Genomic DNA, 23606 nt, shown 5'->3' with positions numbered 1-23606 from the left:
TCTGATATTTACATGGTTTAATGTTGGTTATATGCATGGTTATATGACTGGTTCATGTCATGGATATCTCATGTTTTTACCTGTAAATGAATGGATAAGGAATCTATGGCCTAATAGATAATAATGCAGCAAATCACATGAGGGAACAATGTTTTATGGCGAATCTCAAATAAGTATGAGTCCCCTATGCTTAGATCTATTATTTACACTTGTAGGTTTCATATTCACTAAGTGTTTCACAAAATGTTTGTCATCGTTAGGCTTGGTTAGGTCAAGCCCTTGATCAAGTTTTGTGTTAGAGGCTTTGGTTTGGTGTCATATATATTCTTGGAAAGTCTCATCAAGTTCTAGGCATTGATTTGGAAACTAACCCTGAAAAGTGGTTTAAATATTGTAGTCTCTGGCACATAACTAGTTGAAAAAGACTTTAGTCTCTCTCTTGCAGGCACTATGGGAGAGACTATAGGTTTCCGGTCACATGAATGCCTTGTCATGGGAGCAACTATGGGTTGAATTCATTGAAATGATAGGTTAACTCAAGGGTTGGGCACCTGGAGTGGTGGATTAGCTCCTGGGGGTCTTGAAGCACCTGAGGGAGGTCTGTAAGGTCTTTTTTTGATGACTCCATTTCCATAAGGTTACCTAGGAGGTTGATTCTTATCATAGTTGTCTCTTGTTGCATGTTTACCCTGGCTGGCCAATAGATTGAGTAGATGTGGGAGGAGGGTGTTACATATCACAATTGCTAGCTCAATATGAGTTCAACTTACAAGTGAATAACCTATCTCTATTCTCACTAAGAAGCTTTCACCCAAACTTAGTCAATTTTTTCCTTTTCTTGAACCCCTATTTCCTTTCATAATTCCTGAGGAAATTGGGCCCATATTTTTTAGGAATTTCCTCCAAAATTATTGCGCAATTACCAAGGTTGATTATCTAACTGCATGCAACACATGTACAATCAAGACTCACCTGTAACTGATGTTACACTACCTTGAAATCTCCACCACAGCTAGGGAAATTGAATTCTCTGCATGCACTAGTTATTTTGTGTTGATTTATCAGTTAACTGGATGACCACTGAGTTACACTGAAGTCCCACTGCACAACTGAACTTCCACTAGTTTGTCCAATAGTTAGAACTAGTTTAACTTAAAACAACTTGAAATAACTGACCTTGATTACTACAAATTAGAAATCACACGCTTAATTGAACTCTAACTCTTCTAACTCGAATTTACTGAGTAAAATGAGTAACACAATCCATGTCACACAAGTTAATTGCATCCAAGTTATACGTTGATGTGGAAATTCGAATTTTCTCAATTTTACCAAGGAAAAACCAAATTGAGACTTTCTTGCTGCATTTTTCAACAATGACATGGGACATGGAGGACACATAAATACGTGTCCGACAGAAGACATGGTGAACCTAGAAATATTACATGAAGGACACATTTCAAGGGTCACCATGTCTCTTATTGGACACTCATATTTATATGTCTTGTCTCAGCATGTCATGTGACTTTAGGGCATAGGTAAACAATATGCACCTCACAACAATGAAATAATTGTTGTATAGTTTAGGATATGCATCATTGGACCTAAATGTTTTTAGATCTAATGATATATTTTCTTACTTTTACACCATTTATCTCATTATCATAAGGTGCATATTGTTTGCATGTGTGTGTGTGTGTGTTGTCATCCAGATCTAACTCACATGGTTGGCAAGAATGAATGTGCAAGATTTATGTTACAAACTAAAAATTGTATACATGAGTGCAAAATCATTAAGGAAATTATGGAAAATGCATTACCACAAATATTAACCTATCATAAATCAAATAACTTGTGTTTTTATAATTAATCAATATTAATTTGAAATGTATTTGTTGACACCTAATCTTTAGGATTAAGAAAATCCATGTAAATATTGTAAATATAAAAATAAAAGAAATTGGAAGATAAAGAAACATTGGGAGATGAAACCCAATAGTCTCCATCTCCTTGTATATATCCATGCTTTATCTTAATGCAAAAACACAAATTAATTAGTGGATTTATCCTCCTGGCTTGAAATGGTATCAAAGCTAACCCCCAAAATTAGTTTTTCTTCCCTAGTAACTCCCTTTTGCAATTTATTGCAGCTTTGCGATCTACCACTTTTTCCATTCCTCTACATACTATTTTTTTTTTTATTTTTACTACCTCCCTTCCCGCCTAGTGTGGATTCTTTGCGTAATATCACTCTTTTGGAGTCCTCTGACAAACACCTACTGCTCTCCCTTCAGCTTTGTCCTATCTAAATTGGTTCTTTCTATGACCGAGACTACTAATAGTGCCACCAAAAACACTGGCGTGGTGTGTATGCTGGACTATGACCAAACTATGATTGTCGCACTGAAATTTGTGTTGTGTTCTCTTGTGTGCGTTATAGCATTATTTGTTGCATGGTAAATATTATGATGTTGTGTGCATTGAAATGTACGTTGACTCTTTTTTATGAACACTGAATGGTATTTTTAAATGGTGGATAATCATTACATCAATGATGTGATATATACATATACCAAGGGCCATGAGGTCAATTTTTTTAAAGGTCATGATATATGGTATAATGGATTAAAAAAAAAAAAAATTGTGGCATACATCGATAAGTTATGAATGAATTGTGGTTCATGGAAACGTAAATTATGAAAGCAATATTTTAAATGAGCACATGTTGTGATGTCATGACATATAAATTTGTTGAGTGATTTTAAAGGGGGTATATATATTGTATGGAGTGAATATATATATATATATATAGTAAGTAGTGATAAATTATCGTGGTATGATTATTCATATGCATAGCAAAGAGTGAAGTTTTTTCTTTTCTGAATATAGATAGATTTTTTTTTAGAATGCACTCACTTATCTCTATAGTTGGTTCTCTTTGAAAAAGAGTACTTCCATGAGTGGTCCAGGAAGATCAATAACACCTTGATTTTCAATAAATTGTGGAAAGCAGTTTGTGAAGGAGAAGAGACAATGCACCTGAAAAAACCACTTTAGACAAGCAGCTTGCCCTTCGGGAAAACAAGAATAGCAAGGCCTACGCTTTGATTGTAGCATTAGTAAAAGAAGAGGTGAGTCATCATATTTCATCGTTTTCAAATTCTTTTGAAGATTTAAATAAGACGAAGGAATTATATGACTCACACTTTGAGTTTGAATTTGTTCAATTGATGATCAAGTTGTTCAATCTTGAGTTAAAAATCGATGACGCTCTTACCTTAGCATCATAAATAAGATCCATTATGCATGACATAAAATCCACTGGTGTTGAAATAGATGTTCCTATCACTTCTTATATCAAGGCACTATATCCCACTTATTCACATTATCTTGAGTCAATGCAAGCAAGTGGCAAACTTAAAGAGATTTCCTTTGACTCCCTTGAGAAGAATTTTATTGAAAGAGAGAAGGATTTTGGAAAGAATACAACTTCTCAGTATTCTGATAAAGCTCTGTGCTTTGCATAGAAAGAGAAGAATCATTCACATGATTCTTCTAGAGGAAGAGGTGGCTGAAGAGGAAGAGGAAGGAAGAATTTTAGAGGCAAGGGGGGTAGACATTTCCAAGGATAAAGGTTTTATCTTCATTGTATACGACACAATAGAAATGGACACGATGCTTCCACACGTAAGCCACCTTGGGACAAAATAAAGCAAGAAATAAATGAAGGAAAAGGTAAAACACTTGGTAAAGGGAAGGGAAAAACACTTGAATCCACTCATTATGTAAAGGGAAGGGAAAAACACTTGAAGCCACTCATGGAAAAATGCTTGGTTGTTTGATTCAAGAGAAACTTGCCACATGAATTTAAGAAGAGATTTATTTGAAGAATTCACTGACAATGTTGATGGAATAGTCTACTTTGTATACAAGTCAAAATTCAAGCCATTAGGGCTTGGCACCATCAGGCTCAAACTACTTGGTCTTCTAGACTGTCTTCTACATAATGTTCTATACCTCCCATAGTTGAGCAGAAACTTGTTGTATTTGCTTCACATCTGTCAGTAAGAACACTCCATTCAATTATTTGATGGCAAGGTTGAGGTAAGAAAAGCATAAGATCACTCACTTGTCATGACTGGGATAGAATATGAAAGACTATTGAAGTTGCAAGGAACCTTTGTTCATGCAAAAAACTTTTCATATAATTCTCACTATGATAAAGGTACGCTTCCATCAAGTCTTTTATGGCATGCACTACAAGAAAAAATAACATTGGTGAGGGGCAAAAAATGTCACCATAAGCTCATTGATGACGGCCAAAAGAGCATTTGTCCCCAAAAACTGGACATCACCAAATGTGGCGTCGCCAAAAGTATAGGTGTTGTAGTGACATACAAAGTTCGTCACCAATAATTATTTATAATGATGGATAGCAACTGTCACCATTTCATATGAGCAATGGTGACAGACCATAGCCTCTGTCACCAAATACTGAATGTCACCAAAGGTGGCGTCGCCAAAAGTATAGGTGTTGTAGTGACATTCAAAGTTCATCACCAATAATGATTTATAATGATGGATAGTGACCGTCACCATTACATATGAGCAATGGTGATGGACCATAGCCTCGGTCACCAAAAAATGAACGTCACCAAAGGTGGCGTCACCAAAAGTATAGGTGTTATGGTGACATTCAAGGTCCGTCACAAATATTTATTATAATGACGAATAGTGACCGTCACCATTTCATATGAACAACAATGATTTATTGTGATGGATCTTTAAGTGTTGTCACTATTGGTGCATATATATGGTGATGTTCGTTGACTACCACCAAAAGTCGCATTGCCAGAAGTATAGGTGTTGTGGTGACATTCAAGGTCTGTCATGAATAATGACTATAATGACAGATAACGACCATCACCATTTCATATCAACAACAACGATTTATGGTTACAGACCTTTGAGGGTCGTCACTATTGATGCGTATATATGGTGGCGTTCATTGACCCTCACCATTTCATATTTTTGGTGAGGGTCGAAAAATGTCACCAAAGCTCATAAGTAATGGTCAAAAGAGCCTCCGTCACCAAAAATTGACTTTCGCCATTCCATATGGATGTCAGGGCATGCTAGAATCAAACCACCAACCTCCTGTGTGTAAAGCAGGTGCTCTTCCATTGAGATAGCACCCTTTAAAGAATTATACTTTTAAAAGTTAGACCTTGAAACTTCATAAATTGTGAATTATACAACTTTAAATAAATTAAAGTCTCGACCATATTTTACTAAACAAGCAAAGCAACATCAAAGCTACAGGTCCCTACCTAATGGTTATTGAAGTTATGAAAAGTGGGTGGAGGGAAAAATAGTTATGTATAAGAGAATCAATATGTTCAGTTGAATACTCAATTAGAAGTGAAACTCTGAAAACATTTATAACCTATAAATGACCTATAACTAGCAAATGCATCAAATATTGCAAAGGAAATGTCATAAGTGGATAGCATATGGAATAAGAGGAGGTAGGGACTTGGAACCCTTGTACATCTTGGCATGCCTTAACACTTGGCACATCTTAGCTTTTTTGACATGTCTTCATACTATCTGGCACATGTTAGCATGCCCTAGCATTCCCTAACACACTTTGGCAGTCATGACCTCACAACTAGCATTACATTTTTCCATGACTTGGGAACCTTACATTCACTAGAACACCTTGGCACTCTGTAGTTGTCATTCGCTCTGTTATCCTCCACAATGTCCTAGGCTGATGACGAGATCGACGGAGGTAACCATAGACCAAGATTTTAGTTTGGTAGCTGGCCCTACCAAACCAGAGAGGGCTCTCTTTATGAAATCACGGCCAAGAGATGACTGGAACGCAAAGGATTTTAGGCTAGATATCTAGGCTCAGGTGGGTTTTTGGAAAATTTAGGGACTTGGAACTCTGTCCATCGGTGTCTTGTCTGGCATGGACTTTGTCAAGGAGGTAGGGACTTGGCAATCTATCTAGGATAAAGCACCTAACATGCATGACAAAATCTCCCTAGAATAGAGTATCTCCTACCTAGAAGAGTGTCCCTTGCTCAAAATATAGAACCCTTCTCTACTGTGCACTTTTCTTAAAGATAAATTTGTGCATAAAATAGTACTAAGAAAAACACCTAAATTAAGAAAAGTGAGCATCTAAGTCAAACTATAAAAGTATACTAAATATGGCTCTATATAAGTTTGGGAAACACTAGACAAGCATGCTTGCATACAACAACCATAAGATGCCTAAAATCGATGCACTTCTTTCATCGTTGCTATACCCTCACAGCAAAACTGGAATCTGTAGCATGTACCCCAAGGTTGTATGCATCTGCTGAAGGTGTAGATTGAAAGGATCTGCTGAGATGAAGTACTATTGAAGGAGAAACACCTTCAAAACAACACATAAAATCTACTGTAAATTCAACCCATTTGCACACAGACCAAGGCTGCTACTGTGTACACTTCTCTGATGAATGGAAACTGCAATGTATTGTAGTGCTACTAAAGAAAAAACACCTTTAGTGCAACATAGATAAAAATCTAACAGATATTTTCACTGTGGCCTCGATTGTATATGATCTCATCAATATAGGTAACAACTTCGATAATTGAAAAACCAAAAGGTGAGCTACATAGATAATTTGAAATGACAGATTTGGGCATACTTTATTATTGTTTAGGAGTGTTAGTATAGAAAATGCAAGGTAACATGTTGTGTCTTTATGTCACAAGCCAAGGATGCGAAGAAATCCATAGAATATTGAATAGCATGGTATAAGTCGATTGTAGGTTATTTTGAAACCAGAATGGAATTCTCCTTGTGTAGGTTCTAATCTAATGGGTATAACTTTGAATAAAAAACTGATAGTTATGGGGTTGGAATTGTCTCACAATTCATGAAAAGTCCTAAATTTTTTCACTAGAAAGAACCAGAGCGAGTCGTCAGTTTTATGGAAGGGAACACCCTATTCACAGGAAGATAACTTGAAATTAGACGGGCATATTATTTCTCGTCTTCTTGTACGTGTGTGCTTTGAAAAGATAACCACATCCAAAGACTCAATAATAGCTATGGTAAAGTTTATAGATGTGAAGCACTTCTGAGAAAACCCATCGCTTAATGACAATTGAACAAGGAATATGTCGAAGGATTCAATCTTGAACTCAGTCATAAAAAGGAAGTTGGGGTATCCAACATCTTGCCAAAAAACCGACTCCAACCATAATGTGAAAGCCAGGTTAACTGTGAAACCTCTTTCCCACTTTGTAGTATTGTTGCCTCTTGAATTCCAACAGGTATCTGGTTGCTTAGATCCACAAAACTCGTGCTAGGTAAACTCTGCATGATACAATTGTGACGTGCAATCTTGACACACGCTATAGTTTCCCTATAAAAGAGGGTAAGTCAAAATATTATGACAAGATTAACTGTAATTTGATCATACACTATTGAGGTATTGCATGGAATAAACAATATAATATCAATGCACTAATGAAGAACTCAAAATAAACGAATTACCTATTGCTACAATAGCGCCACTCTTGGGATTCTCGATAAAACACCTAACCTGCATGGAAAAAGCTTCCTTGAATAGAGTACCTCCTACCTAGAAGTGTGTCCCCTGCTCAAAATATAGAACCCTTCTCTACTGTGCACTTTTCTTAAAGATAAATCTGTGCATAAAACAAAACTAAGAAAAACACCTAAATTAAGAAAAGTGAGCATCTAAGTCAAACTATAAAAGCATACTAAATATGGCTCTATCTAAGTTTGGGAAACACTAAACAAGCATGCTTGCATACAACAACCACAATATGCCTAAAATCGATGCACTTCTTTCATCGTTGCTACACCCTCATAGGAAAACTAATCTACAGCATGTGTCCCAAGGTTGCATGCATCTACTGAAGGTGCATACCGAAAGGATCAACTGAGATGGAGTACTATTGAAGGAGAAACACCTTCAAAACAACAGATAGAGTCTAATGTGCATTCAACCCATCTGCACACAGGCCAAGGTTGCTACTGCGTACACTTCTCCCCTAAATGGAAACTGCAGTGTATTGCTTCTCTATTGAAGGAGAAACACCTTCAGGGCAACACGAATAAAACTTTAACATATATTGTCACTATGGTATCGATTGTAGAAGATCTCATCAATCTAGGTAACAACTTCGATAATTGAAAAACAAAAAGGTGATCTACATAGATGATTTCAAATGATAGATTTGGGCATACTTTATTATTTTTTAGGAATGTTAGTATAGAAAATGCAAGGTAGCATGTTTCATCTTTATGTCACATACCAAGGATGCGAATAAATACAGGAAAGATTAAATAGCATGGTACAAGTCGATTGCAAGTTCTTTCGAAACAAGAATGGAGTTCTCCTTGTGCAGATTATAATCTAGTGGGTATAGATTTAAATAAGAAACTTATAGTTATGGGGTTGGAATTGTTTCACAATTCATGGCAAGTCCAAAAGTTGTTCACTAGAAAGAAGTAGAGCGAGTCGTCGGGTTTATGAATGGGAACACCCTATTCGCAGGGAGATAACTTCAAATTAGTCAAGCATATTATTTCTCGTCTTCTTGTACATGTGTGCTTTGAAAATATAACCACCTCCAAAGACTCAAGAACAAATCTGGTAAAGTTTATAGGTGTGAAGCACTTTTGAGGAAACCCATCACTTAATGACAATTGAGTGAGGAACATGTCGAAGGATTCAATTTTTCACTCAGTCATAAAAAGGAAGTTGGGGTATCCAGCTTGCCAACAAACCGACTCCAACCATAATGTGAAAGCTAGGTTAACTATGAAACCTCTTTCCCACTTTGCAGTATTACTACCTCTTGAATTCCAATAGGTATCTTGTTGCTTAGATCCACAAAACTTGTCCTAGGTAAACCCTGCATGATACAATTGTGACGTGCAAGCTTGACACACACTCTAGTTTCCCTCTGAAAGAGCGTAAGTCAAAATATTTTGACAGGTTTAACTATAATTTGATCATACACTGTTGAGGTATTGTATGGAATAAATAATATACTATCAATGCACTAATGAAGAACTCAAAATAAACGAATTTCTTGTTGCTACAATAGCACCACTCTTGGGATTCTCCAAGGAGCCACTAATTTATACACATTTGGAATATTTACTTGGTCTACAGAAAGATTAAGCAATGGTACTGATCACCCTTTGCCCTCCCATGGAAGGTCTATATAGATTCAGCATTAAATTGATTTAAAAGTGAGGTATATCCCTGACAAATAGGAGTCTGACTCTGTAACTCTAATTTAGTGGCAAGGAAATATTCAATTGTAAATGCCTGATCTCTTACAGTGTAAATTTATAGATAAATGGCTAGCCTAAATCTGTCCATTGTCCACATATCCCAAAAAACCATGTATATCTAGACTCTGGTTGTGTGTGAGAGAGGAGAGATCACATAAATAATCCATTATCAAAATAAAAAGTTAAAGCACAACATTCTATGGACAATTTTTTTAAAATTTTATTACATACCTTAGAAATTTTGAAAGGACAAAACTGGAGCTTCCCTCTCCTTCCACACTTCATTAAATATGCCCTTTTCCAATGAAGATGTGGCCTGTAGAATCAAAATCAACAAACATAATATGAAAAGTAATTTTAATGAATTAAAGTAGCTTTGTTATACCTCAAGCAAATGGACTTTGAGAATTTGGATTCATTCTCTACAAAAGATGATATAGCAATATCTAATCACATTTTTAACTGAAATAAAGGTAAATTGGATTCATGCTCTACAATAGACGATATAATGAGATCTAATGACATTTTCAACTCAAACAAAGGTGAGTTGAGTAAGCTCAAGCTCCAAAATGATGGCATCCAACTTCTGAGTGGCAGTTACTATATATACCTAGCTAGAGGCTATAACATAAAGATATTTGTTATATGTGAAGATAAAAAAATGAAAGGAATGTTAAATTTTGACCATCAACTAAAAGTTCCTTTGAAGGACTAGATCAAACCATAACATTGTTATCAAGATAATCAACTCACCCATGCTAGTACGATTCTAGTAGTTTCATGGTAAAACTCAAACTCAATAAACTTCAAACAACAGAAGTTAACCAGCGATATGTCTAAGGTTAGTTACCTAAGGATTATATCTTACTAAATTTAGGGCAGCTTTAGTGGAACCATTGTCGACCTGTTGAGGCTTTTGAATGTTTTGAGGGTGGTATCTACTAATTTTATTCATCCCAACCCAATGGCCTATAAAAATGACTAGCTCTCTATAACTTTTAATATATATTGAACCACAGAACCGGGAAAGAAAAAATACAAAATAAATAAATCTAAATTATAATGCTGGTGCAAACAAGAGTGGGAGTTTTTATTGGGTAGCTAGAGACACTGATGTTTTTTTTTTATTATTTGAAAAATTTCTAGCTACTCATAAGGATAATTATGAGATTATGTTTTTTCAACAAAATTTAATTGAGGTAAGTGATAATCATGAGATTTTTTTTGAATGATCCTATTTTTAAGGCTTTTAAGTAAAATATTTATTATTTCAGGGTTTTAAGATAATTGATATTTTGATTTTCCCAATGTCTATGCATGAAAGAAAGGAATCTTGTTTACAATGTGGATCAAGTTTTGATATTTAGTTAGTCTATGTTTGCTTGATAAAGTTCCATAACCTTTTGGGACACAATTCTTCAACTTCTGTCACAAACATGAGTCCTAGTAGATCTGAGTCTAGAATATTTGAATCCATTTCCAATATTTCCTTGCAAATTGAATATAATTATGGATCTGCATGTTGTGTATCTTCCTAGGAGATATAGAGACCAACCAATTGCTTGAAGAAATGTTTGAGCTAGGACCATGTCAATTTGCACCCTATGTATCAATACAACTAAGAAATACATTCTACCACACAACATTATAATTGGAGGAATCAAGAGAGATTTAACACCTAATTCTAGCAGATAAATGAACATGAATACACAACCTGTGGCATCATAAACACAATCTCTTTATTTATTAGCTCCTCCTCTAATCTTTAATGCAGCACACAGGTCCAAACCATGGTTTCCAGCTAATGATTAATGCCACATGCATACTAAGGCTCCTCTGAGCACATTATCTCTTTGTCTCTATTACATAGAGGTAGGCTTGTCCCCTTATACACAGATATTACAATCATTATATCCTAAATTTCTTGAAATAAATACATCTAAACCCCCAAATACCAATGTTGCCACATTTTTTGGGTGTTAGATACCCACTACATAGTGCATAGGAATCTTGCTTCATGGTCTTACTGTAATTTCTCTTCTTGCGATTTGGCTCCAAAATCCATCCCTAGCTCCTCATGATTAACAGACCCAACAACTCCCATAAATGGGTCAATAAGTTAGAGGTGTGTTATGCTCTACTGCCCCTGCATCAAGCACAAATCTATATAGACCCATGTCTGAGATGCACTTCCCAGTTTGTGAAGCTAGAAGTTTCATATCTCCTATTTCTATATTTAAGAACTCAATCAATTGTGTGCATTTGACAGATCCTCAACCTTAGTAACCCCTAGGTCAATATCATGCTTGAATCTAGATAGGTGTGTGTGAATTTCATATTAAAGGGTGAATATCAAAGTCTTGAGATTGGAAAATGTGTGAGAATATACCTCCAAGGTGTTATTGCCTAAATCCACCTTAGGCTGAGAAAGGTAGGATCTAGGACAACATCAAACCACGCTTAACCTAGTAGCTAGCCCTACCAGGTCGGGAGAGGGCTCGTTCCTGGTCAATCTCAGTGAAATATGATCAGTAAGGGCTTGAGATGACTGATACGCTGACTGATTTTAGGCTAGGTATGTGTGTAAAAGAGTTTGATTAAATAAAATGATGTTTTTGTTGGCTCAAATGGAAAGGCATATTTTGGGTGCGGGGAATGAGGCTCAGTTCTGCAGAGGTCTCAATGGGGCAAGGTAGGCAACTGATTTTGGCACTTCAAATTGAATGAGATGGAGAGATTAGGCAGGTGAGGAGTTGAAGAGGGCAAGAAAATTCATGGATCCTCTCCAAACAACTGAAAACATCAAAAACTAAAGCAAACCCAAGGTAGAGCACTGCAATTTGAATGGATTCTACCTTTCTCACTTGTTTGATTTAGCTAAGAAGAAATAAGATAGATAATGGAATACATAACACGTAAGTAAATTCAAAATTACAAAAGAAAGCATTGTACCAAGACAAATTGCCACATGGATCCCAAAGAGTGCTGCAAACCCCGGTCTCAATTCCTTAGCCAAAATGCTGATATGAGTGTACAATGAAGCTCAAGGCTTTCTCAAAAGTCCAACCATGATAATGACTGAAAGATCACAAGATATAGAGAAAACATAATTCATCCTAGCCTCTAGGGGTGGAGCTCACAAGTTTAGGAGCTGTTCCAACTAATTCTAAACTGAGAACTAGAAATCAGGGAGTGGAACAGCTTGCCTCTAGAAACTAGGGAACTAATTCACTCAGTTTCAAACAACTTTTTAATAGATGAATCTACCTCCATAAGTGAGAATTTGACATATTTACATCATGATCCATCAATTTACATTAAATTACATCACAAATTTGACATCAAGAAAGAGAAAAAGTCTAACTGTCAAAACTAGGCAAAAAACAGAGCATTTCTTGGTCAAACTGGTCCAAATTTCCTCTATGTGCCACCCCTGATTTCTCTATGCGTAGCGCCTGTTTGGAGCCACATTTGGAGGCCTTCCTCAACTCCAAATTGAGCTCATGATAGCTCATTGGAAAGATCTTTGTGTCTAGTTATCATTTGATGCATCAAGAAAGTCATTTGGCCAACCAAGCTAGGAGAAAACTTGATTTGGCCAAGGTCACTTTAGAGGTACATCAATTCTCCTGAGGCAACTGTATTTTTGACATTTCTCTAAAACCATGACACCTGTGTAAAACGTGAAGGAGTTTTTTATTCCTTGGCCTATTTTGGACCAACACCTCTCTCATTTTTCAAAAATTCATCTTTTCTTGCTCAGAAACATCATTGGAGTAAAACCTATCCTGATGTGTGGAACAGGGGATTTGTCGAAATGAAGCGAAATGAAGGGGATAAGGGGCTTCTAAATTCTTGAGAAAATTTTTGGAAGTAGGGAGGGATGTTAGGAAGCAGGGGAAAGTGGAATTTCAAAGATTGAGTGAGGGAAAGAGGTCCAAAAGGGCAAAGCACATGCCTAGCCTAGAAAATTGTCAAGTTGTAGCAAGAAACTAGGGTTTGTGCGAAAATGAGGAATTTTGGGGATATCAGTGATGGGAAGTACATTAAGGATAGGGGAAGGTGTATGAACATTTGGATACAATTTTTGCTAATGATTTGACCATCCAAGAGAAATTACCTTCAAAACCCTAGGAGAGGGAAATGAACCTTACCTAGGCACAACTGAAGCATGGAAAAGGTGTAAAATGACCCAGTGGAACTTAACATGATGATGAAAACCCTCTGAATGCTGGTACACTCAGCTGAATGGTGACATGGACCGACATTTGGACAACTTTGAAAGGAGTAAAAGCAAACCCTAGACCTAATACCTAGTGACCAAATTTTGCTTGAAGACTCACTGAAATGACAAAATTTGATCTTGACACCTTAAAATCACTTTGTAAGAGCATGTTTGATCACTGGAGGAAGACTGCAAAGACTGACACTAACATTGGCTCCAATGGGGATGGTATCTCCTTGGAGGTGCCAAGAACTACAGATCTTTGGAAAGCAGACAGTGCCTTCACCCATTGGGCAATGGAGTCAAAAACTCAAGCTGAAATGCATGAATGGAAACTAATGACTTGACGACACAAATTGACTCTCATTCAACTAAAAACTGACTCGATACTTAAACACAACCGAAAAACTGGAAAATATGCTCAATATGAAGCTTATTCAATACAAACTACTCTAGTTACTCCATTCATCACCTGATCAAGTGAAATGAAACAACCAATGCAACCAAGTAAGTATTATGGCTGCTATTTGAATTCTCCGCAAGTGCTCGCTTATGAACAACAAGAGAGAACTACTGAAAGACAACTCCCATGAAAATTTGGAAACAGATCCATTGAATGATATGGATTCTCTATCCACCTCCAAAAACACTGCATAAGGATCTTGAAGTTCATGCACATTGGGACTTAACTCATCCAATGGATTACTTCTCTTCTCCTCATACCATGAATGCAAACTTTGTTTTGAGCTTTGTGACGAGACTCCTGCTAAAAATGACAAAGAAACCAGCGGCCGAATCAAATTTATATCAGCGCACGTTTCAAGCTCACATGTAGTCAATGGAGAAGGACTTGGACTGCAGACCTCATCCAAAACATCAGCTATTGGATCGTGAAAACCTTGAAAAGATTGTTGCAACCCATTTTCTATTGGTTCCGATGAGATTGCATGACTTTCTATAGGCTGCTCATTTGAAGATATACTATGCAATTTACCCTTCAAAAACTGAAATGATTCAAAACAAAATGGTACGGAATCATCTTGTATCATTTGATCATATGTTCCAGCTTCCATGTCTTCATCTGCAATGACAATCAATGGCATTCGGGGGCTGTAAAACTGGATATGAGAAGTCTTGAACAAGGTTTTCATTGCTCTCAAGATGGTCCAGATCAAGACTTATCGACGATTGACTTCTGGTTGCATGAATGTTGTCTCTGATGAACTGAAACAAAGAAAAAAAAAAGGCAAAGATCCTTCACTTACTTCAAAATTTGTTGCACTTTCCTCGTCATTTCCATAGCTAATATGTGATGGCTGAACATTGTATTCGAGCTGCTAAAAGTGAACTTCTTCCTCCCACAAACTAGCTGTTGATTTGTCTGCAAGATTAGCTTTTGTTTGGAGAACATAATCATCATCATACTAATCAAACTGAGGCAAATCATCAGTATAAAAGACATCATCAAGCATACATGTCATATCAACAGATCTCTCTTCTCCAAGATGATATATAAAACTATCATTATCATATCTATGACAACTGGGATAAGAAAGAAGATGTTTTGGATCAGCAACTTGTTCTTCTTCAATCACCGAGCCATGGGCTTGAACATCATAATCATTCCTTGCGGTGATCTTTTGCATCATCTCTTCCACTGCACTTGCCAAAATGTCAAGCTTTACCTCTAAAGATGTCGATTCCTCTGGATCTATGTTCTTCACCTCTTCTTCCTTCAACTTTGCCCTTCTGATCAGCAAATGAGCCTCTACATCTACTGCATTGTTCTGCATCTCTTCAAGTGTTGCAAGGTTCCTTTCCCTTAGCTGAAACTCCATTTCCAGATCAAAGGCACTCGGGTAGTGCAAGAGAGCGGATACAAGAGGAGGTCTTATATTAACAGGCATCGAATAATAAACTTGGTTAAATCTGGCAAAAAACTATTGTACTGTCTCCCCTGGTTGTCTTTTCAGCTGGTTATAATTTTCTATAATCAATAAAGGGTTCTATCTTACCACCCACCTGTCAAGGAAAACTTTGACGAACTGTTGGAAATCTGTGATGCCCGCATCAAGCAGGGTTTTGAACCAACTCTTGACTTTGCCTTGCAAAGAAAGAGAAAAAAGCCTAATACTGACATCCTCTTCATCAACTTCAAAAAGATCAAGAAAAGACTCAAAATTCAATACATGTCTCTCAGCAGTGATGTTGTCGCATTCACCATCAAATCTTGGTAGATATAGGTCATGATTTTTAGGGAAATCATGAAATATAGGAGGTAAAATCAGAGGCTTGTATTGATCTGGAATTTTACAAGGTGTAGGAGTAAATACAGAAGGTATAGAATCAGTCTTGGTCTCTTGGGGCTCATCAATTTTAAGACGGTCATCAAAAGATTCAGAAGAAAGGTCTTGATCAAGCTCAAAGGCATGCAAATCTTTGGTATTCACAATCTTCAAAGGGAAGGAATCAAATGCAGGCCGAGGATCGTTTCTCAAATACAATATACTTTGCAAAGCCTTCTTGACATTCTCGGGAAAAGAGAAGAAATAATTAATGAAAAAGAACAAAATGTCTTGGATGAAATTCCCACTTGAATACCTGATCTTTCCATATTGTCCTTTCATGTTTCTGCTGGTCAGGTTCATCGTCCAGTGGAGTCCTTGGATCTGATCTTGAAAATTATTTGGAATCGCCAGGTGAATGATTTCAGCCTTCTGGTGTCTGATCGTTGTCCACCATCAACAATCATATATGAACTTGATACATGTTACTGGGGAAATTTTCAAGTCAGATGTTCAGCTTATAAGACTAGACCAGAGATTGACTGAACCAGCGTTTATCTACTTTTGCTAATGCAAAGCAAGAGCGTTTCGAAGGCTACCTAGCATAACTTCAGGCTCCGTCTGTAGTTTATAAAACAAAGAACACTAACAAACAAATAAAATTTTCTTCCCTAGTGGAGTCGCCACTATGTTAGTGCCTAAATCCACCTTAGGCTGAGAAAGGTAGGATCTAGGACAACATCAAACCATGCTTAACCTGGTAGCTAGCCCTACCAGGTCGGGAGAGGGCTCTCTCCTGGTTAATCTCAGCGAAATATGATCAGTAAGGGCTTGAGATGATTGATATGCTGACTAATTTTAGGCTAGGTATGTGTGTAAAAGAGTTTGATTAAATAAAATGATGTTTTGTTGGCTCAAACGGAAAGGCAGATTTTGGGTGCGGGGAATGAGGCTCAATTCTGCAAAGGTCTCAATGGGGCAAGGTAGGCAACTGATTTTGGCACTTCAAATTGAATGAGATGGAGAGATTAGATAGGTGAGGAGTTGAAGAGGGCAAGAAAATTCATGGATCCTCTCCAAACAGCTGAAAACATCAAAAACTAAAGCAAACCCAAGGTAGAGCACTGCAATTTGAATGGATTCTACCTTTCTCCCTTGTTTGATTTAGCTAAGAAGAAATAAGATAGATAATGGCATACATAACACATAAGTAAATTCACAATTACAAAAGAAAGCACTGTACCAAGACAAATTTCCACATGGATCCCAAAGAGTGCTGCAAACCCTGGTCTCAATTCCTTAGCCAAAATGCTGATATGAGTGTACAATGAAGCTCAAGGCTTTCTCAAAAGTCCAACCATGCTAATGACTGAAAGATCACAAGATATAGACAAACCATAACTCATCCTAGCCTCTAGGGGTCGATCTCACAAGTTTAGGAGCTGTTCCAACTAATTCTAAACTAAGAACTAGTAATCAAGCAGTGGAACAACTTGCCTCTAGAAACTAGGGAACTAATTCATTCAGTTTCAAACAACTTTTTAATAGATGAATCTACTTCCATAAGTGAGAATTTGACATATTTACATCATGATCCATCAATGTACATTAAATTACATCACAAATTTGACATCAAGAAAGAGAAAAAGTCAAACTGTCAAAACTAGGCGAAAAACAGAGCATTTCTTGGTCAAACTGGGCCAAATTTCCTCTATGCGCCGCACCTGATTTCTCTATGCATAGCGCCTGTTTGGAGCCACTTTTGGAGGCCTTCCTCAACTCCAAATTGAGCTCATGATATCTCATTGGAAATTTTTTTTGTCTAGTTATCATTTGACTCATCAAGAAAGTCATTTGGCGAACCAGGCTAGGAGAAAACTTGATTTTCTTAAGGTCACTTCAGAGGTACATCAATTCTCCTGAGGCAACTGTATTTTTGAAATTTCTTTAAAACCATGACACCTGTGTAAAACGTGAAGGATTTTTCTATTCCTTCGCCTATTGGGGACAAAAACCTCTCTCATTTTTCAAAAATTCATCTTTTCTTGCTCAGAAACATCATTGGAGTAAAACCTATCCCGATGTGTGGAACAGGGGATTTGTCGAAATGAAGCGAAATGAAGGGGATAAGGGGCTTCTAAATTCTTGAGAAAATTTTTGGAAGTAGGGAGGGATGTTAGGAAGCAGGGGAAAGTGGAATTTCAAAGATTGAGTGATGGGAAGAGGTCCAAAAGGGCAAAACACGGGCCTAGCCTAGAAAATTGTCAAGTTGTAAAAAGAAACTAGGGTTTGTGTGAAAATGAGGAATTTTGGGGATATCAATGATGTGAAGTGTTTAATAAGGTACATTAAGGATAGGGGAAGGTGTATGAACATCCGGATACAAGTTTTGTTAATGATTTGACCATCCAAGAGAAATTACCTTCAAAACCCTAGGAGAGGGAAATGAACCTTACCTAGGCACAACTGAAGCATGAACAAGGTGTAAAATGACCCAGTGGAACTTAACATGATGATGAAAACCCTCTGAATGCTGGTACACTCAGCTGAATGGTAACATGGACCGACATTTGGACAACTTTGAAAGGAGTAAAAGCAAACCCTAGACCTAATACCTAGTGACCAAATTTTGCTTGAAGACTCACTGAAATGACAAAATTTGACCTTGACATCTTAAAACCACTTTGTAAGAGCATGTTTGATCATTGGAGGAAGACTGAAAAGACTGACACTAACACAAGGAGTTCAAGGGTTTTTGCAAGAAGGCAGGAATCAAGAGAGTTGTAGTTTTGTACAACCCAAGGAAAAATGGGGCGGTCAAGAAAAAGTAAATCATAGGGGCTACTAAGGCCATGACACATGAAAAAGACTTGTCGATGTTTATTTGGAAAAACACATGCAACACAACTCGAGCAAAGATAAGATACAGTTGTTATATTAATGTACAAAGAGACATACCCAGTGTGAAACCCTACTTTTTCATAAATATATATTTATAAATTATAACTTGATTCTTTATTGATTCTTTTCTGGGCGCAACTTTCAAGGGATTCGTGGGGTGGAACAACAAGAACCACAAAGTAACTATAATGGTGACTTCGTGATGTATTTCCCACATTAACATGGAAACCTACCATTACAATGTCTCGATTGGAATTAAATGCAGTTATCTACAAATATGCAATCATAGATATATCAACGTAGGTATCCATAACTCTTTATCAAAATATTCTCATGTGTTTAATTTCACAACTACTTTCATTCATCCTACAATAACATTAAATAACTTACTCTTCAATGAAAAAACATGAGCTACACTAGAAGAAGGAAAACTATGATGTAATTATTAAATATATAAATATGATTGAAGAAAAAGTGCATAAACCTTAAATCCAATAAGGTTGGGGCTCTCTAAGAAGCCTTCTTCTTACGCTAAATTCATCTTAACACATAAATCATTGTTTCAAATAACATCACCTCCAAGCTTAATATTTGTAGTAATGTAGGTTGCCTTTCCAAAAAAATCCAGTGTAAATTTTGGGTTGATCCCAACATTTGATGTATTGTTGAGGATACCAGGACCTAGCTTTTTCACCTGCTCTATTAATACTGCAATCATGTATTAGTAAATCTAATCCTCCTCGAGTTACACTGGCCATTCTAAATGAGAATATCTTCAAACTACCATCATCATGTAAAAGAATAGAAATATTGTTGTCCTTAGAGAGAGACCTGTAATTTACAGTGCCCAATCCATGGAGAAGATAAATTTCTAGACAATCACAGAAGTTGTGAAAATAGATCCATAGGACCAAGAGACACATTGAGTGGAGAGTTTGACTTTAAAATAAATAGGAAGACAGAAAAAACCATTTCCATCAAGGAACTCCTTCCAATGATGTATCCCAACAGACCTTAACAGACCATCTTGATCACCCTCAAGAACACTTGATAGCTCACTAATAGATGTGCCTTCCGGATTCAATTTTCCAATCAAAGTTGAACCATCATGATAAGAGAGGAAAAGTAATATGTAGGCTGCTGTGAAACATAGATATATATATTTTGATTGCACATATTTACCCTTCCCTTGGATTGTCACCGTCAAAACTTGAGCTCGAGTGTATAACTTTTTTGTACTGAAGTCGGTAGTTACTAGCGATAATAACAGGAAGCATGTATTGTCTTTCCTTTATTGATGATTCTTCTCATAAGACTTGGGTCTACATATTAAAGATCAAGGATGAGGTGTTTAGCAAGTTGCAGGAGTTCAGAGCTCTGATTGAAAACCACACAAGTATGAATATCAAAGTCTTGAGATTGGACAATGTGAGAGAGTATACCTCCAAGGAGTTCAAGGGTTTTTGCAAGAAGGAAGAAATCAAGAGAGAGTTGCATCTCTTTACAACCCAGGGAAAAATAGGGCGGTCGAGAAAAAGTCCCTCATAGGGGCTACTAAGGTCATGACACATGAAAAAGACTTGCAGATATTTCTTTGGACAAATGCATGCAACACAACCCGAGAGCAAAGATAAGATACAATTATTATATTAATGTCCAAAGAGACATACAGGGTGTGAAATCCTACTTTTTCATAAATATATATTTATAAATTATAACTTGATTCTTATATTTGTAAAAAAATAAAATCAAATCTGAATTAAAGAATGGCAACTGTTTAGATGTCATACTCATATTTACCATTCGAGAATGACACAAAACCACCAAGTTCACAAAAGATTTGATGACTTCAATTTAGCTAATAACATCATCATATATTCAAGCTATAACACCAAATAATATAAGCCAAGAGTAGAGAATCATGATGAGAAATAAAATCAATTCTTGTAACTAAATGAGAGATTAAAACTTACTAATGGTGGAAAATTGTGTAGTGTGAAAACTTTTGTTTCAAATCACAATAATACATGAGTGACAATGTCTAAATACAAAAAGAAACATCACATGTGAACTTTAACCTTTCAAATAAGAGACACAATTCACTAGCAGATAGACTATACTAAAGGCAACTAAGAGTACAAAACTACTAAAACACTATATAGATATATACCTAATGATCACAACTAATCTAACACTAAGTTTAAACCAATGCACTTGGGATGGAATCGTTCAAATTTTAAACAGGTTATCAAATAATTATTATGTAAATTGTGTGCTAACTGTTCTCAAAGATGAGATGAATGGTGAAATTTTTTCAAAACATGCTTTAGGGTATAAAATAGATTCTTTTCACTTAGGTGTTAGGTCTAAGGAAAACTATTCTACCAAAGTCACCAAGGATATACATTCAACATCGTCCTTTTTTTTGAAACATGAAATGCATAAAATATTCACCACCCTCATGGGAGCATTGACAACCGCACCCTCATGGAAAAGGAGAAGCTCATTTGAAAAGGAAAAAATCTTGAAGATCCATAAGCTTCAATAGAATACCTTATTGTTTAATATCAAGCATTGCCTTGGCCTGGAACTGCTCCTCCAGAAGATCCTCACTCGTTTATTTAATAAGAAGCTACTATTTCTTCTTCTCCATAACCATGTGCTCAATCTCTTCCTCATCCGATAGGGGCACATGGGAAACAAAATCTTGCTCTAACTATTGTTGGTTTCCCTTCTCCTGCTCTCCGATTTATTTTGCCACATACTCCTCTTCCTTGAACATAACCGACTTAACGGCAGTGACCTCCCCACTCTTCACTGTTAACCTAGCCTCCCTCTCGACGAACTCAATTCTCTGCCACTCTCTCATCGCCCTGACCGCCATCTCCTCCTCTTTGAGTTGCTCGACTTTCTCTAAGATCCCGTCCTCGTCATCCTTGTAGCCATAATAACTTGCATCGTTTCACTTGTAAATCTCATACGTATACCTCCTCTTCTTTTCCTCGGGGGTTTTATCGAATAGCTCTTTGAGGACGGCTAGGAATTTCGCAGCCCCGAAGTATCTCTAACCGAGGCTATCCTAATTCGCATTCAACTACACGACAAGGGATCCCCTAATTTCGTATCTAACTACACGACAAGAGATCCATCACATTCCAATCCCTCAGATGGCAGAAATAAATAGCGATGACCGGAAATTACACAAAGGAGAGGTATCGTTCGGCCTAGATAGTAGTAATACCTAGTGCCCACCATAGATTCAGTTTTAACTTTCAGTCTTATGATGAGTCACAGGCTTTGATCGTAATATTGAACACGCATTTAATATGTTGTATATTTCCTTGGCTCTTTTGTCCATAAATTATAGAGAAAACAGCAACAAATAGTGGACAAAACGAGATTCACAGGGATATAGTGAAGCCCGAGTTAAACCTGTCTTGTGGCTAGTGCAAAATGGTAGCACCAACAACACTGTGCACATCCACCTAGTTTCCTTCCAAGTCTGTCATCTTGGCCCCTACTTTGGCATAATTAGGATCGCCAAGCTCTACGATCTAATTTTCCCAGTGCTCCTTTTCCCTAATCAGCTTGTTGATCTCATCATTGAGGTCTGGGAGGCAGTGTTGGCTGAGGTCCGAGTTCTGAATCTCCATGACCTTCCGTCCAATATCTCGTATTATCTGTTGCCTCCATTTGTGTGCCTCTGCAAGATCGCGGCATTCTGAGGCCAGGAACGAGCGCCTCTCCTTGTGTTTATTCTTCTCTTATTTCTTGAATGTCAAGAACCTGTTCAACATAAACTGCGCCTTCTCTTCATTACCGGCCATTCTTCCCCAAAATCCGAGAGCCTATAGTCTAATCTGTTGTGTTTAAAGCCCTAAGCCCTCCTTGCCCAGAACTTCACAAGATAACTTGAAGGTATGAGCAGATTTCATCAAATAGGTAAATGGTATGCTTAGAAAGGTAGGAGCAGGGGTTGAAATTTAGAATTTCGATCTATATGTTTCCCTTCAAGAACCTTTTCTCTTGAAGAAATTAAAAATTTACATTTCAATTACATTAAAATTCCATTTTAAATAAAAGCAATAAAAAAAATTAACACATAATATTCTATATATATTAATTCATAATTTTGACCATCACTAATGGAATGATTTCATTCAAGTTAATTTGATTGATGTAGAGAATAATTGGTTTTTTGAGAAAAAATATAATCTTAGATTGGAGACAATTGCCTATAAATAGAATAAATAAAACAATAAAACATGTTAAATACATTTCTTTTTAAATTTAATTCTGCATTTTTTACCATATCAAAATTCTAATTTGAATAAACAACCACTTATAGAGATAAAAACCTGGAGTTTTTGGGGCAACCGTGAGTTTGTCCTTCAAGCCTCCACCACCTGCAATATTTGACACTATTCAAGAAACAACCAACTTGATGGACAGAGGATGAAAACACTACTACAACCACTTCCTTGAGAAAAGAAGAATAAATATATACAAATCAAAGATCTTTAATATATTAATAATTATCACACTAATTTTTACATTTTAATCTTTTAGGTAAATTTTACATGCAAACTATACAATTAATACACTATATACAAACTAAATTAAAAATCAAAGTAATTAACACATTCTTCATTAATCATGTCATTCCATCTTAGTTATTTTTTAGAGTATAAATCAAATTTCTTCTATAATTCTATTGAATCGAAATAAGTTAAATGTGCCTTATGCCACTCCCTCAGTTAAAACCAAAAATTATGATTGAATTAATTGTATCATTTGTTGTGCATATGGTACTAGTAAATGATACATAAATTTATTATTTTCACTGAGATATCAA

At 36.5% G+C, this 23606-nt stretch overlaps 1 pseudogene; it reads right to left on the bottom strand.

The window, feature by feature from the left end:
* Positions 1–21305: 21305 nt before the first annotated feature.
* LOC149215166 (uncharacterized) lies at positions 21306–22578 on the bottom strand (annotated as a pseudogene).
* Between the last annotated feature and the right edge of the window lie 1028 nt (positions 22579–23606).

This window comes from Pinus tabuliformis, chromosome 1_1, assembly GCF_031772625.1.
Source record: "Pinus tabuliformis cultivar Carrire ecotype Pingquan chromosome 1_1, CPIR1, whole genome shotgun sequence".
NCBI lineage: Eukaryota > Viridiplantae > Streptophyta > Pinopsida > Pinales > Pinaceae > Pinus > Pinus tabuliformis.
Note: the sequence above shows the minus strand (reverse complement) of the source record. Positions and strands in the feature narration are given on the sequence as shown.